The following is a 17,793-nucleotide window of genomic DNA, read 5'->3' on the forward strand; positions in this document are numbered from 1 at the left end:
ACCCTTCCCCTACTAGTATTAACACCATGGTGTATAAACCCCAAATTTTGTATAAATACCCACCCCTTGGTATTATAGCCAATAAGTCCCGTGTCAGGGATCAAATGACACCTGGTCATCTTGATAAACCTAAGCCCAAAACCCCTTTCCCCTTCACAAATCCATTTTCTCACTTTAAAACCCCATTTGCACATGAAAACCCCCTAAAAGCCTTGTGTCTACCCTTACCCGCTTCAAAATGGCTAAAAATCGTGAAAAACCAACTTTTCCCGTTTGTCCAAAGTCTAATGGGCGGGCTCATTTACACTGGAATTCGCGAAAAACTCGCTTTACCAAAGTTTCCGCCCATGCACAGTTCCCGGGATAAATTAATAAAATAATCCCCGCCCCTCACCGTACCTGTCTATCATTTTGCGCTCCCGCTGACCGTCCGATCAAACGATCTTAGATCCTACGGCTCTGGTTGCATCGGACCTTCTCCGACGTCCGCCCGTTACCCACCCTATCCCCCTATCACATCAAACCTCCGATAGTTGTCAGATCATGTCCCTCCAAATCCAACGGCCATCGCTGCATCGGAGCCAATCCGCTGTCCGGACGATATCTCCCGACGGCCGTATTTTGGCTACGTCATGCGGCAGCCACGTGTCCCCTCCACGGCTCATCGGAGGTACTACTGACACTTACCGCCACAGTACCATAGGCGGTGCGATATGAAACCGCCGGCGGTTTCCGGTTTCTCCCTTTCCGCCCGCATTGCGTCATCCCCACGTCATTGCCCCGTTACCCCACGTCACTGCCAATTATGCCGTCACGTCATCCCTCCGCTCATCCATTGGTCGACCTGTCCTGCCACCTCACCATCCCCGTGGACCAACCAGAACCCGCCACCTGGCCGGATGACGTCCCGCTGACGTCATCCGACCCTGACCCCACCTATGACGTCATGCTGACGTCAGCACAAAAACGCGCCAAAATCACCAAAATCTATATTTGGGCCAAAAAAGTCGCGTTTTTGCTATTTTTTGGAGAAAGCCGCATTGTTGCTCTGCATGTAATTTTACGTTCAAACCTGCACCAGCCCGTTGAAAAGGCTTCCAGACCGCCAGAGCGTCCATCCTTCAAGCATTAGCAAGTTTTAACCGACCAGATTCCACAGGTATTATTCATTTTCACTCTGCAAGTCCATTTTCACTGAATTCCGCTTATAAGCCTATGAACAGACCTTGAAACGCTAAATTCACCATTAAACTCCACTGAACCAACACTAATACCATACCAGTGCTGCCATTACACGTTTACAAGGCCACATTGGGCAAACTGAACGCAATTTTCTCACTGGTTCGCGCAATCGTGAACCAGTTACCTGCAAGAATCAAATTTACCATAAAAACATACTTTGTTCAACTCTGCTACTCATCTATTGGTTCAAAAGCAGCATTTCAATTGCTACAACCTTTCCCATTCACTCTTTGTCCTTATAAATTCCCATTTTCCTCAGAAGAAGCTCATTTTGTGTTACTCTGCATAGTAACACCAGCCCCCAAAGAACAGAATCCTAAAAGGACCATGGATCCCCCTATGGCTCCCATAGTGCTAAATGTTCAACCTCTGAATGCCCCTCAAAATAATTTGAAATGGCATGCCTTAGCAGATATGGATTACCAAATTGAAGAAGAGAAGCTTATGAGCAGCAAATTCCACCTTCATCTGTTGAATGAATTAAAAGCCAAGCACGAAAATGGGACAGATATACTGGGCTTATGGGACTCTTTTCTCCCTATTTTTAAGCTCCCTCAGGTCAACCAGTTCCCTGAACTAATCCACCTCTGTGCTGAACAATATGATGTTTCTCAGCGAGCTGTTCTTGACCCATCTGGTGCAGTACTTTTCTATGCTACCCCTCAAGCTATCAGAGACATGCTTTGCTTCAACCCTCAGAAGAAGTTGGTTCCTTTATCACTGGTAAATCTGATAAAACAAGGGGATAAACTCACAGATGCTCAAATTGTTAAATTCAATCAATTATACATCAAAACTAACATTGTAATGGGCCCTCCAATTCTTCATGTATACCTCAATGAGCTGGGCAGAGACCTTGCAGATATGATTTCTCCCATCTTGGGATATAGTTCAGTCGAGCATATCGATACAACTGTGCTGGTATTGATGCTTATGTTTGCTCCTGGCAAGTCACCAATCTGCTATGACTACGCCACCTACATATCAGACAAGATTCATGAGCAATTGATGAATTTAAGGAGAGATAGGGTGTTCAGATACACCTCCTACATTTACCATTTGATCTTGTATCATCAACATCAGAAATTTCACTTTTCAATCAAAAGAATGGATGCCCAAGGCAATCCCAAATCAGTGGTCTACTGGTCATCTATCTTCCACATTAGACCTGAGTCTCCATACACTTACTGTGAATTCATGGATCTGTTTATCCATCCAACTATGGCAATGCTGATGAGCTCACCTCCTCCGAGACTCACTGATGACATGCAGAGAATTCTTCAGTTGTCCAAATCTTATAGCATTGGGGATTGGTACTTCTACCAAAACCACACTCTCATCAGGATATATGGGTGTGATCTACCTCCTTTCAAATTACCCAAGTATGTGCCTATGAGGGTATTTGCCCTAGAGTACTTTAGGCAATTTGGCAGAGTTGATGTGCTTCATTTTTCAGGAAAGGGCAAAAAGGCACAATTGAAGGTCAAAAGCCAACTTGGCCATTTTATTTATAATGAGAGGGAGCAAGGATGGAGGGAAGCAGAGCGAATGCTTGAGGCCCTTGGCCTGCAAACCAGTTTCATATGGGTACCCTATGACCCTAATCATTTCATATCCACAAGGAGGCTCAAATACAAGTTATTTTCCTACGATCACCATAGCATCCCCCACATTGAAAAATATGCAAACCAAGATAAATGGAGGAGAGGGACCTTAGAAGAACCCTTGTCACAAGAAGAGCTGAACAAAAGGGCACTAAGGAATCTAAAGAAGTTGGCTGACCTTGAGCTTTGTCCACAGGTATTCACACTTCCAAGTACACAAACGGGAGTAGCTGAATCCTCCTCAACTGCCAAGCAGCAAAACACCAAGGTAACTGAGAATATATCTAGCAGTGGCAAAGAAAAGGAGATGGAGACAGAGCAAACATATAAACAAGAGCAGCAGCAGGTAGAGTTACAACAGCAAGCAGAAGGGCTGCAGCAAGGGCAGCAAGAAGAGTCAGAACAGCAAGAGCAACAACATCAAGAAGAACAAAGGCAGGAGCAGTCTGCCCAACAAAAGGAAATAGTGGAAACTCCTCAGACCACTGAAAGAACGGTGCCTACAAGGCAAGAGACTACCTTTGATGCCTCGGTCCTCCAAACCCCTCAAAAGGAGGATACATTTGTTTTTAGAAAAAGGGATAGAGAAACTCCCCTGACATCATCTATAAATCAGGGAGAGAAAAGGCAGAGATTAAATGATTTTCCAGAGGAGGACATAGCAATAAGACAGGCATTGGGCATGGGCCCACCCAGCAGAGAAGCTTCAGCAAGTTCCTTCCAGCAGGAACAGGACAGGACCATGGGAGGGGAGGTCAGCTCCTCCAACCAACAAAAAGAGGGAAGCATCAAACAACAATTTATAGACATTAAAAGGAGGAATGATCCTATTAAGATACAGCTGTACAATCACCTACTAAACATGGCTCCTACCAATCAGCAAAGACTTATGTCTGCCTTTGATGTAGGTGAAGGCAAAATGATCATGAGTCATTTTATGCCCACAGCTCTGCATCCCCAATCTGCCTCAGATTACCTCAGGACCAACCTGGAGGTCATGGCCAAAGACATACACCCAATGGACAAAATTGAACTACATAAACAAACTGGTGAGATGGTGTATGCCTCTTTAGTAGATGAAACATTGGAGAATTATAAGCTAAAGAGAAGCCTCAATGCCACAGCCTCTCAACTGGAATTGGAGAAGGCATCATCCCAGGCAAAGGACAACAGAATAAAGTCCCTAGAAGACATAATCATTGAAATTGGGCATGATCCCAAAGATATTTTAGGGATACAGGAAATTTTGAAGTTGAGGGATGCTGACATGGCTGCCATGAGGAAGAAGATCAAACTCCCTGCCACCATGCACCCTCAGACAGATGAGGTAGCCCAACAAAGGTAGGAGAAGGACACCACAGATTTGCTGATCTCCATTTATAAACAACTTATTCAAGCACAAGACAAATTAGGAGAATCAGAGGCTGCAAAAGCAGCATTGCAAGCAGCATTAAAACAAAGAGAAGAGGGTCAGACCTCTCAACCTCCTCCTCAGATCATCAATCTTGAGGAAACTGCTCCTATCACTGCCCCTCCTCCTCAACAGACCGAACAAACAGCAACATCTACTTCAGCAGCGCCAACAACTACAGAGCAGGCCCAAAGCCTAGATATGCAAAAGCTGAAGAACGAAATCCAAGTCCTGGAAGCTCAAATGTTGGAGCTCAACTCAGCCAAAGAATCTTTGGCTAAAATCAATGATAGGTATGATAAGTCCAAACAAACTGTGGCAGAGAAGGAAAGGGAGGTGAAAGCCCTAAAAAACAAAATAAAAGAGCTAGAGAATGAGCTCAAGTTAGACAAAGTGGTGGCAGAACTGAAAATAGTACTATGGGCTAACATTGGTCGATCTATCAATGAGCAGTGGCCATATATTGAGACAATCCATGAGCAGCTGGAGCTCATCCCAAAGGCACAAAGGGAGATTCACAGAGCAAGAACTCAATTGAGCAATATGCCTGAAGTGGCCACTAGAATGATCAATGTACTTAATCATAAAACAAGTTCTTAGTTAGCCATCATGGGAATTACAAACCGGACTGATACTGTCCAACTGATCAAGAGGGTTCTTACTCTTAGAAATCTGGTACAGACATTGGAAAGAAGAACCCAAGACATGCAGACTGAGGTGAACAGATTTTTAGAAAAATTTCAAGTGTTAGAAAGCAGAGGACTCCCTGGCTTACTGAACAGTGCAGGGAGATTGTTCACACATGACCAATACGCTAAAAGGGTCAATACATTTGCCACTAACCAGATCAGTGATAAGCCCAACACCTCAGAGGAAACAGGGCCAGCCACAGGACAGTCTCTTTACAACAGAGTTGAGAATCTGTTTTTTATAATGAATGAGATCAATCACTTGTTTGGGGTGGCTCCCAATTTCTTCAAGTACACAGAGGCAGAGGAAACAATGGATGCTATTCTCAGGCATCAGCTCCCTACGCAAGAATGGTGGACAAGCGCAATACAGAAGATTTTGTAAATAGGGAGGCACTTAACAAATTTTGTTTCTTAAAAAATCAGTTATCATGCAAAGCAAAGTTTAACAAAATCAGCATGCACAGCGGATCAAAGCTGAGCCAACTCAGCAGAGGGATCAGCCAACAAAGCAGAAGTAGAAGACTACAGGTGGCAGGGCCGAGAAAATACAGCGCAGCAAGAGATAAAGGCGCAGTTATCAGCATTAAAGCTAAGCATTGAAACCGACTCAATGACCTCCAAAGGTCAAACTACCCTCTGACAAACATAAAGAGCATTTATGCTGCATTAAAAGCTACAATAACTTCTTCTCTACTTTCTGAACAAATTTGTGAAGATATTTTCTCTCTCGGATGACTCAATGCCTGAGATATTTTGTATACGCCTTCTTATAAAGTCCCCTTCGCATAAGATTGCAAGGGTTGTTGTTGATTTCATTTCTATGTTACAGTTGCTGTGTAATTCTCAGAGAAATAATACAAAAGGTGGATGGAATTTCTATAGCTTTGTGTTCCTTGACGCACTGTGATGGCTGGCTGAATGTTACAAGATTCCCGCATGTTTCATAGCACAATAAGTCTTCTTTAAACCTCTGTGTTGAATGTTGTTTCGATTCTTTGTTCTCTTTCATTGTTTGCATGTTTTACACTTAATGGCAAAGTAAAAGAATAGCTCCAGGATTTAATCGCAGATTACCCTGAACTCAATCTAAGCTGTTATGTATGTTTTCTTCAGATACAGTAAATAAGGTGTAATTCTTAATTGCTACACTTTCAAACTATATCTTTCTCTGTGATAGATATTTCAGGAATTCAAGTTTTGCTCCTGAGGCATCTATCTCTTTCTCACACCCAGCTTAGTGAAAAATTCTTGAATGCTTTTCACTGGTTCACATGTCACCATCATAATTTAAATTTTGTTATATGAAGTATCCAACTGGCCCTGTAACTTCAGCAAATCATCTCAAGGCTCCTAGACACTTGTAGCCATAGACTCCATTGCCCAATGAAATAATATCATTTGTAGATTGCACATTTCAGGTACAGAAAGAAATCCCTCAACCAAAACGTAAAACGAAACATTCTCATTTCATAGCTAGCCTAAAATCAATTCAGAACAGAGATAAATTATAAAGAGAGAGCCCTCTCTGATTACAGTGTGGCTAGGCACTGTAATCCAAAGATTGGTTAGTGGTTACCCCGGCCGTATTCCCTTGGGAGTCATAGGGAACAACCTGGGTGTTAACACAACTGATCCTCAGATGCCTTTTTATTAATGAGGCCTCTATTTTCTTCATTTTCCATTATTTTCCTTCAATTTCTTCCTCACATACAACTCGTGACCTTTCTCCTTACTTTTCTCCTAATTTCCTTTATTTTCATAAATAAATGTGCCAAAAATGCCTTTTTTCCCTTTAATGCCTTTGCCTTAGCCTCTACCAATTTCCTTAGCCATAAACACATCCAGTGACGCCCACTATGATATCTTTTCCCAAAATTCATCTTGGAATAAGTGTCCCTTAACTGTGGTCTTATTTTGCCTTTATTAACTTTTATTACATGAAATTTTCACCAGGGTTGTTACAAACAAAGACTATGCCCTAATTTCTTCTTGTGTAAGTGAAGAGGTGAGTCATCATATAGTTTAAATTACAATTTATTATGGTGGATTGAAAAGATGAAAGATTTATATGACTCACACTCAAAATTTGAATTTGTTTAGTTAATGGTCAAATTCTTCAAGCTTGAGTTGAAATATGATGATCTCGTGGCCTTAGCCTTATAGATTAGAACCATCATGTATGATGTAAATGCCACTGGATTTCAGATAGACATTCTTCTCACAACCTTTTTCAGGGCCCTCTATCCCACATACTCTCACTATCTTGAATCCCTACAAGTTAGTGAAGAACCCAAAAACATTACATTTGACTCTCTAGTGGAGAATTTTTCCAAACATGAGATTTTTTCTGGAAAAGGGAAGATAGCAACTCCATTCTCTAAAGAAGTAGCATGCCTTGATATGAAAGAGAATAATCATATGAATGTTTCTCCTAAAATAAGTGGCAGCATAAGTGGATGCAGAAAAAAAAAAAATTCAGAGGCAGGGGGTAAACACCATCAAAGAGAAACATATGATCTTCATTGTATTCATTGCAACGAAGAAGGACATGATGAAACAACATGAAAAATCCACTAGGAGAAAATCAAAGACAATCAAAACCATAAATAAGATAAAGGTAAAATATCAAATCCACCTAAAGGTAAAGCATATGAATTTGCTCATCACATTTTTTCCCATTTCAATGTTGGAGTAACTGAATATTTGTTTCATTCTTCACTTTCTTCTTAAAGAGATGCATGGTTTCTTGATACAAGTGAAACTTGCCATATGAATTTTAAAAAATAATTGTTTGAAGGTCATGTATATGGAGCAGTATATTTTGTATACAAATCAAGTCTAAAGCCATCAAGACTTGGCACCATCAGGATTAAACTGCTTGGCTTCTTGGATTTCTTCTACTACTCTACCTTCGAGAACTGCGAAGAAATTTCTTATCCCTTGTTAAGGTTTACCAACAAGGACACTCCATTCATATGTTTTATGGAAAATTAGAGTTAATGAAATCATATGACAACACTTTAGTCATAACTAGAGTAGAGGATGAAATATTGTTGAAGTTGTAAGCAACATGTTCTCATGCACATAACTATGCATGCATTTCTCAATACAATGAAGGTACATTGCCATCTAGTCTTTTATGAAATGCAATATTTGGACATATTAATTATGATAACATTCATTTATTGAAAAAGAATGGTGTTTCTAGTTTGCCAATGGTTCCAAGGAAACTGAACCAATGTGATGCTTGTATCGTAGGAAAACATAGAAAACAACCATTTCATGATTCTACTTCTAGAGCACATAAAATCTTGCATTGATTTATTCTAATTTTAGTAGACATATGAATGTACCTTCTATAAATGAAAATAGATATGTGATGAATTTTATTGATGATTACACCAATATGTGTTAGGTATACTTGTTGAAAAGTAAATAATAAGCTTTTCAAACTTTCAAAAATTTTCATGCATGGATTGAAAATGATGCAATGATAGTTGATGAGCTCCATTATTGCAACAAGAATGTTGCAACTCCTAAGGTGATCAGCTTTAATTATCAACTTGATGTACGTACAAACTTAATAGGTCTTGACACTATGTGTGCAACATGCAATGTGTTCTTGTTTTATTGATATGATGTAATGAAATGAATGAAAATGCATCGAGACCACTATGGTATAGGGAAAATACCTGAAATATTTAGTTAATGGAAAATTATCACATCTTAACTTTACAAGAAAAGAAATCACTGAAATAGAACCTAATCTATTGTTGAGAATTGAATAACATAAAGGAAACCCTAATCTGATTTCATGAAGGTAAATGATAGAAAGGTAATTCTAATCTATTTTACAGAATGTAAATAATAGAATGAAATCATAATATATTTTATAGCAAGTAAATGAAATAATGAAGTCCTAATCTATTGAAGGAAATAAACCTTTCCTATCATAGGAAAAGAAATCACTAAAGTAAATTGTATTCTACTTGCAAGAAGACAAAGAAAATGCTCAATAATGTTAAAGGTAAATCAATCTCGTTTTATCTAACAAATAACATAAGTGGTAAAACCTAGTTGCAGAAATGAAACTACAACTATGAAAGTGAAGTGCCTAGGGGGTCTCTAGTCTTCTCAAATCCACCTTCAAGGCTTAAATGACATTATGGGGTGATGATAAATGAAGGTAAAACTTTGGGTGCAATTCTGGAAGTGATTTGAAGAAATTTGTGTATTACTACAGGATTGATACAAGAAACTTCCAACAAACATGTTTGTTAAGTTAACTTGCCAAATGCCTAAATTAATAAAGTGCAAATGTGGGTAAAATTTTCTATTAATTTGAATGCTTTTAGACTTAAATCCAAGTGGAATCAACTCAAAATAGATTTATTAACACGTGCTAAACGTCAACAAAATTGGACTACTAAAAACCAGAAATTTCATAGCAGTGAACTAGTAAGTTGATTTAAGTAACCAAATGCCTAAGCTAATCAAAGTGAAAATGTTGTGGGGTAAATTTTGTTATTAATTTGAATTTTTTTATAATTTAATACAATTAGATTCAACTCAAAATATCTTCATTAACATGTTCCAAAATTCAGCAAAACATTACTACTAAAACTGTTGGGTGTGTGTTATATTCTTTCCATGACTAGTCGCATGATCGAGGGGGTCACAAGGGGGGCAACAGACTCCCCTGTTCAGTGCACTGAGTTAAGTAGGGGGTCACAAGGGGGGCACAACCCCCTTTTTGGGGGGGTTTCAGGGGGGTGGTAGCCCCCTTGTACGGGGTCTGGGGCAGTGCCCCGAGAATTTTTTTTGGACCCTATATTAGGTGGGCAGACCTACCTATGGTTTTGTGCATAGGTTTCGCACATGGTTTTGGGCATGATGGTTTTCTACCCATGGTATTTTGTAGATCCAGTCAAGGGAACTACGGTTATGTTCTAATCCAGGGTTAATGGATTGGGGTTTATGAATGCTTTGACATGTATATATATGTATTGTAACATTGAAAGGAACATAATGAAATATGGTAGCCTCGGTTTTGGGATCTAGGGGAAAATATTTGTGTATTTTTTTGTTTTTCTCACCATTGTGTATTTTATGTTTTTTAAGAATTCGTTTGCAGGTAATTTTTGTACAGGGTTAAAACCTACAAAAACCAAAAATTTTAGAATAGTGAACTAGAAAACTAATCTAAGTAATCCAATGATGAAAATGACTTTCCTGAGATATGCTAATGATGCATCACACTTGTAACTATATAAATGACATGAGAAAAATATTACTTCAATCATTTAACCAATATAACCTACAACAAATGAAGCATGAAAGCTAAGTAAATAAATAATGAGTATAACTAAGCAAAGAAATGTTGGAAAGAAAAGAAATAAAACACATAGAAAGGCTCTAAGGCTCCTGGGATGGCCAATCCCAATGATAATCAGAGTCCTATGAAGGAAAACAAGCCTTAGAAGCTGAAAATGAAACCAAACTTCATTATTAGAATCAAGTCAAGTGTATATTTGTTGGAAATGAAGTTATAGCTGCTAAATAAAAAGTTTAATTCCCATGAAGACCAAAAATTACATGCTCCTAGAGGCTAATTCGAGTTGGTACCTATAGAAATTGATGTGGAATAAATCTCCTTGAAAGGAGGTAATTTTTCCATCCAAAATCCCTTAAAAAGTGGATATGGTCCCCAACAATAGGAACCTTCATTAAATATTGTGTTTTGGATTCTCCTATAGCAGATAATACAATCCTAGATTTTACCAATCAATGGAGCTCCAAAATCTATTCAACAATTTCATAATATGATATTCATTTTTTGGACCATTCTGTAGCATACTATAGCACAGAGAAAGTTCTTAAATTCTCTCATTCTGTAGATCTTCAGAATTTACTCAATATTCTGAAAAATAAATAATATTAGGTACATAGTAGGCAATAATCTCAAAGCCTTCCTAAGAACTTATTAAAATTAAGAAAACGTTATTAAGTATAGAAGGAGAGATATAATCATGGGGGCTTCATTGTGGGGGAAATACCATACCACATGCATTCATATTGGGGGATATATATTACAGAAAGAATGACATAATATGTTGGGGGATATGTAGGGGGTGAAGGGTTTTTATATTGGTAGGTATAAAAAATAGAGCTAAGAGTTAATGAAAAAACATAAAGGGGTATAAAAAATGTTAATGAAAAAATGTATACCTACAATATCTAGTGAAAGTAAGGGTTTTGAGAGTGGGAAGGTGTATTGGGTTCATATTGGTAGGGCGTTAAATAATGTGATTTTTAGAGGTATTATCCAATATGTAATAAAATTAGGGGTATTGTTTAATATGCCACGAACACATGTGATATTTCAGGGGTTCATTGAGTGAAGCTCCCGTGGATTTAATATAGCCTTTATGTGCATAGGCAGGGTTAGATAGGCCTTGTTTTGCACCCATTTGTGAGGCCCGTCATACCCCCTACTGAAATTGTTTCTCACCCTCTGAGTAACCTACTCATCTTCTTTGTCCTGCTTTCCTTCATGTATGCTTCTTATGAATTTTTTGACATCCATACTAATGTAGTTGCCCCTGCTGGATAAGATCTCGCACTTATCTCAATTTAATGTCATTCCTTTGATTCTTCCTCTTGGTTTTGGTATTTCTGAAGTATCTATTGATTATCCTCCTCTCATGATTTGAAATAATTTTTCACAGATTTGGGCATTCTTTTATAAAGAAGTACTAGTCAAGTTTTGATCTTGTAGTAGAGAAGAGATTTACATCCTTTTAAAGGTAGGAAAGGAAAAGACTTGTCACTGATTACTCATCTTCATTTTGCCACTTTGTGTCTCTTAAAAATAATCAAATTAACTATTTTATTTCTTGTTTAATTCAAATTGTCTAACACAAAAAATTCTCTTGGATAGATGAGATAATTTGAAAACTTTTGCCAAATGTGAGTGGGAAGGATTGTGATTTACACTTATTTTGAATATCCCCTTGCCTTTTAAATCATTTGAATATTTTATGGATATTCTAGGCAAATATTCATCTTGTTATAACACTTTCTGAAGTTCATGTAGTAATCTGTCTGTCTCTTGTAGCAATTTGCTTGTCACATGTAGGATCATGTAGCAGTCTTTCTATATCTTATAGCAGTGTTTACATCCCATATTAGTGCCTAGAGTTGTACTTTACTCGTGTGGTGATGGTTGTTGGAAATATGTTATCATTTTTTTCAACAAGATATTCCTTGATGTCAACAGGGTGTCTATTAAGAAGATGATTGAAAATGGTGTTAGCAGGTGGCACATGTGTCTCATAAGAATAGGTTCCAACCACAAGAAGAAGGGTTAAGGTGCAAAGAATAGCAGAGAGTTTGAAGCCATTTTTAGGCAACAAATGAGCTCAAGGAATAAATGATACCCACTCAACTTGAAATTTTTGTAAAATAGATTTCCAATTGTATAAAGAAGTCTTAAAATGGCCTCCCAGATTAAAAGATACAGGTAGTCAAAGCTGGGCCTATGAAAGTAAAAAAATGAATAGAAGGCCCAAATCCCTGCAAGTCCTATAAGTCCATAACATAGTGGAAATATAATGGTGCAAAAGAAGACTCATAATGCCCAGAATGTTGTTGGTTTGAGGGGGCTTGACCTAGGTTTAGAGTGTGCTTTGCACCAACAAAACCCTCAACTACTAGCCCTTTCAACAATGACCTGCATGCAGATCGCGGTATCACCCGAAGTAGTTATGGGAGGCTGCATAACCAGGATTTTGAAACTGAAGGGATATTTGCGTAGTGGCACTGTGTATTTTCTTCTACTCTATATTTATCTTATAACTTTGTGTAGATGATTACTTTAGAAAAATTACATTAAACCCGTAAACTCTAACAATTAACAATATATCTTACAGTTCTTCACATAATTTAGTGAAAAACATACATAACGATATTAACAACAACTAAGGCTGAACACAGAAAGATATATAGTTCCTCACCAAAACTTCTTCTTTATTAATATAAATCTTTAGTACATACACATATTCGACTTGTGCACCTAGTTGCAGGTGGCCTGCGCACTCAGTTGCAGCTCATCCAGGCCTCCATGCACTCAGTTGCGAAGCCTTCCCCAAAACTACAGACTACCAATTTGAATACAGAGATTCAATTCACTTATGATATGTCTTATCTTTGATTACAAAGTATTACATCTCCTTATATATTTCATATTTACAAAAACCATGGTCCACATGCCATGGATCCAAAAAACAAGGACTAATACCCGATACCCATTACAAAATAAGGGGTTTAGCCCATCCCCAAAAGCCCTAAAAGTCCACGCAATGAATATATCTTCTGCAACTCCGTGTGGTACACTCCTTCTTTTGTGGGCTCTTTTACCCAAAACTTGGACCAAGTTGGTCCATGTCCAAGAGGCCACAAACACTCACTCATGACTCATCTTGAGTCACTCATCTTCGAAGCCCTTAATCTTTGTTGCGATCCCATTGTACACTACGTTGTGCTATTGGAGCCTTTTTGCCATCAATTTTTCTTCCTGGCACACTTCCTTCAGCAAAGATTCTATAGTAGGGCGAGCAGTCTTCTATAGTATCCCTGCTTTCATTTTCTTCAATTCCTTCAGCCTCTTGTCTACTGCCTACAAATGTTGCAAGGCTTCCTCTTGCCATGACTGAGTCCTTTCCTGCAAGATATGTGCTTTCCTCTGAAGATCATCTATTTGCATTTGGAATTTATTCCCTTTAGAAATATTGGTAAGACTCTACAAGACTGGTAAGGTTTTCACATCTACCATGATCTCATTGCACTGCTTCTACTTGGTCTGTAGTTCCTCCTCAATATTGAGGACGTTTGAATCTTCTTGCATTGAAGTCCAAATCTACATCGTATCATCGAGCAGTTTTCTACAATCTATCACTATATCATATATGCCTTTCAATGCTGCACTGAGGTCCCTTTGTCTCTACCCTCGAACCTATGGTGGTGTCACTCGCTGCAACCTTATCCGCAGCTTTGATATTTGCACTTTGTATTCAAATTTCAACATAGCCATATTATTCTTTGAGTCTTTCATCATGAGGGTGAGATTTGTTGTTGGCATTATGATATAGGTGTTGTCCATGATGGAAACTCACATAGATGAGAGCAAAGGATTATAGATCAGACTCCAGAGATGGAAGAAAGAGAATGGTTTAAGAAGTATAAGCTGGTTCACTTTGTCCAAGTAGTGTATACATGCGGTCTCATGAAACAGAAGGAGTGTATACGTATGCACGATCTTTCATAGAAGGAAAATTGCGTACAGGATGGAAAATCAGGGTTTTGGTCTGAGGTTTTTGGTTTGAGGTTTTGGTCCAAGGTTTTGGTTTGAGGTATTGGTCCGAGGTTTTGGTCTAAGGTTTTGGTCCAAGGTATTGACAAAGGATCTAAGTATATAAGGAGGAGAAGATCAAAGGGCTAGTGTGCAAGTAATGAATATCTAATGAAGAGTTAGATCAAAAGAAAATATGCATGTAATGGGTTTCTGGTGCTTTTCTTGACCTGAAATAAGGATGAACCTAAGTGGTTGATGATGGATGAGATCTAATGATGGATTAGGATCATAAGACCTGAAATGGATTATCATTATGTGGTATGATCATGGATAGTCTAGATATGATTTCTTACGCATGTTTGATTCTGTAAATGTTATGATCTGGGTATGAATGAAGTCTGGATTAGCTATGAAATTTTAAGTTATTATTTGAAGATCTATAGATTGGTTCGCCTTAGTGAAGGCGCATATACATGCTGGTTCGGTACTTCAAAGTAGCGTATACATTATGAAATATGATGTTTAAAATTGCAGTTGGTTCTGGTTGTTGATGTAGAGATTTGGGTTCTGCACTGTGTTCTAGTGACAGTGTTCTGAATGTTCAGATTGATTGATTGTGATTTGCTTAAGTGATGATGGGTTTTCTGTTATGAAACCAGCTCAAGAAAAGATAGAAAAGATAGATCAACGCCTTAGAATTCAGCCTCTTCGAGGGGGCAACCTCCTTTACATTACATAAATGAACAATTCTTGGATGATTCAAATGACAAAACCTCCTTTCTATATATAGGAGTCTAAGGAGTCACAATATAATCCAGCCGACCTAACAATAATAATATAAAGCAACAAAAATAACAATAGAGGGATTCTATGGGGCACAGTAATAACAATATGGGGGCAATAGGGGCACAAAAATATTAATAAGGGGTGTAACTACAATAGTAATGGGGTAATCACTAGTATTATAGGGACCCAACATGCCCCTCTCCTTCAAAAAAGTGTTGTCCTCAATGCTTGAGTAGTTCTGGATACTTCTGCATAAAATTCTCATCCTCCCATGTGGAATCTTCAGCGGATAAGTTCTTCCACTTGATAAGATACTCTGAAATTGATCGATTTCGTAGCTGTCAAGTTCTTGTTTCTGTGACTGCTTCCAGTTCCAATATAATTTTTCCTTCCTCGTCAAGTTCTGGCAATATTGTTTGAACTGGGAGCTTGTCACCTATAACCTTCTTTAAACTTGAAACATGGAAAACTAGGTGCAATCAAGAAGCTGCAGGAAGCTCCAATTTGTATGCCATAGTACCAATCTTTTGCAACACCTTGTACAGACCATAATGCTTTGGTGATAATTTATTATCCTTCTTAGCTTGCTTGAGGGAAATTTGCTTATATGGTTCTAGCCATAGGAATACCCAATCACCTACATCAAAAATTCTTTCACTACGATGTTGATCTGCCTGTTGTTTCATTCTATTCTGTGCCAACACGAGGTTATCCTTTAAGAGTTGGAGGACTTGTTGTTGATGTTCAATGTGATGTTCCACTACCTGAACCTTAGAATTTTCTCTTAGATATGATGTGATGCATGGTGGTTGATACCCATAAAGTGCCATAAATGGGGTCATTTTTGTTGTTGTATGGAAGGAATTGTTATACCACCATTCAGCTAGAGGCAACCATTTGACCCATTGTGTCTGTTTATCAGATACAAAGCAACGAAGATATCCTTCCAAACATTTGTTTACTATCTCAGTTTGCCCATCAGATTGAGGATGATAAGATGAGCTATGAGCTAACTGAGTACCAAGATAAGAAAATAATTTTGTCCAAAAATTTCCAGTGAAAATGGGATCTCTGTCACTTACAATAATCTTTGGGTTTCCATGTAGCTTTTGAATTTTTTCCATAAATGTAGTAGAAACTGTACTGGCTTTAAATGGATGTGATAATGCACAAAAGTGTGCATACTTGGTAAGTCTGTCAACTACCACCATGATGACACTCTTTCCCTCAGACTTGGGTAAACCTGTGATAAAATCCATTTAAACCTCCTCCCAACGTTGGCTTGGAATGGATAAAGGTTGTAATAGACCCGATGTTGGAAATAATACTGAGAGGGGGGGTGAATCAGTATTATCAAGTTCTTTTAATAAATCTTCCTTATTTATACCTTGAATTATTTTTGCATGTGAGTACCATAAAATAATGAGCATGGACAAGAAAAACAGATAGTCACACCAAAGAACACCAGATATAAGGTGGAAACCCAATGTGGGTGAAAACCACCTGCTGCACTATGTCTCTATCTTCTTTCAAATTAGAAACTCCTTTTACAATGGTTTTGTACTAGTGCAGTCCTTTACCAGTACGCAGGCTGCAACCTGCAGAGAGCTACAACTCTCTCTCGTTTTCCAGTCTCTCCTGGAAGGGAGCTACAACCCCCTACTTCTTTTCTTTCAAGGACCACTTTTCATAAATTTTCAAACTGGATCCAAGAAAATCAAATAATCATCAAGTACATGCAAATTACCCAAACTCCTTATACAATCAACATAGAGTCACCCAACTTCTCAAAATGTTGTAAACAGAAAGACAGTACCAGAAATATAAACCCAGAACTCTGCAGCAATAGATAAAAGATAATCAATGAATGTTTTTAAGACAGATCCGCAGTTTTTCTTAATCTGGCCTGCGTGGCTCCGCACTTCACCTTCTGCTCCCCTGTGTATACCCGCAGAGAGCCTTCTGCTGCACTGCGTACCTACGCACCTGCACCTTCTGTCGCGCCGCGTACATACACTGTAGCTCCGCACCTGCGGCTTCTATCGCGCCGCGTACCTCTACTGTAGCTCCGCACCTGCGACTTCTGTCACGCCGCGTATCTTTACTGTGCCTCCGCACCTGAACCTTCTGTCGCTCTGCGTACCCATGCACTGCGCCTTCTTCTACTTTGCGTACCCACGCACTGCGCCTTCCTTTGCTGTGCGTACCCACGCACTGCGCCTTCTTCTGCTGTGCGTACCCACGCACTTGCACTGTTAATCACTTGCGTACCTCTGATTAGGGCCGAATTGGCAGTCCCCCAGTGTGCCACAGATAGTCAGATGCCCAGATCTGATCATGTGCCCTAGAGATCACACTTCATAGATTCACTTTCAACTTCACTTTTATATAGATCAAGCTTTTAAACCGATAACCCAATATTTCAGATCTTAAGATATTCAATTTGAAAAGATACATTAGCCAAGAGATCTCCTTCCCTATTTATAGTCAAGCCCTATTCACACCATGGGACAAAACCATCAATAACCAATACAAGGGATCCAAACCGGGGCAAAATTAGATCCTATACCACGGGCCAAAACCATAGAATCAAGAATGGCAAGCTAAATACCACGGGCCAAACATAAGAAACCCCACGTGAGCGCGCTTCTCTGCCTTGAAGTGAGTGAACTGGGGGTACGCACCTCATGAACGGGTAACCTGCGG

Source organism: Pinus tabuliformis, chromosome 1_1 (genome assembly GCF_031772625.1).
Source record: "Pinus tabuliformis cultivar Carrire ecotype Pingquan chromosome 1_1, CPIR1, whole genome shotgun sequence".
Lineage (NCBI taxonomy): Eukaryota > Viridiplantae > Streptophyta > Pinopsida > Pinales > Pinaceae > Pinus > Pinus tabuliformis.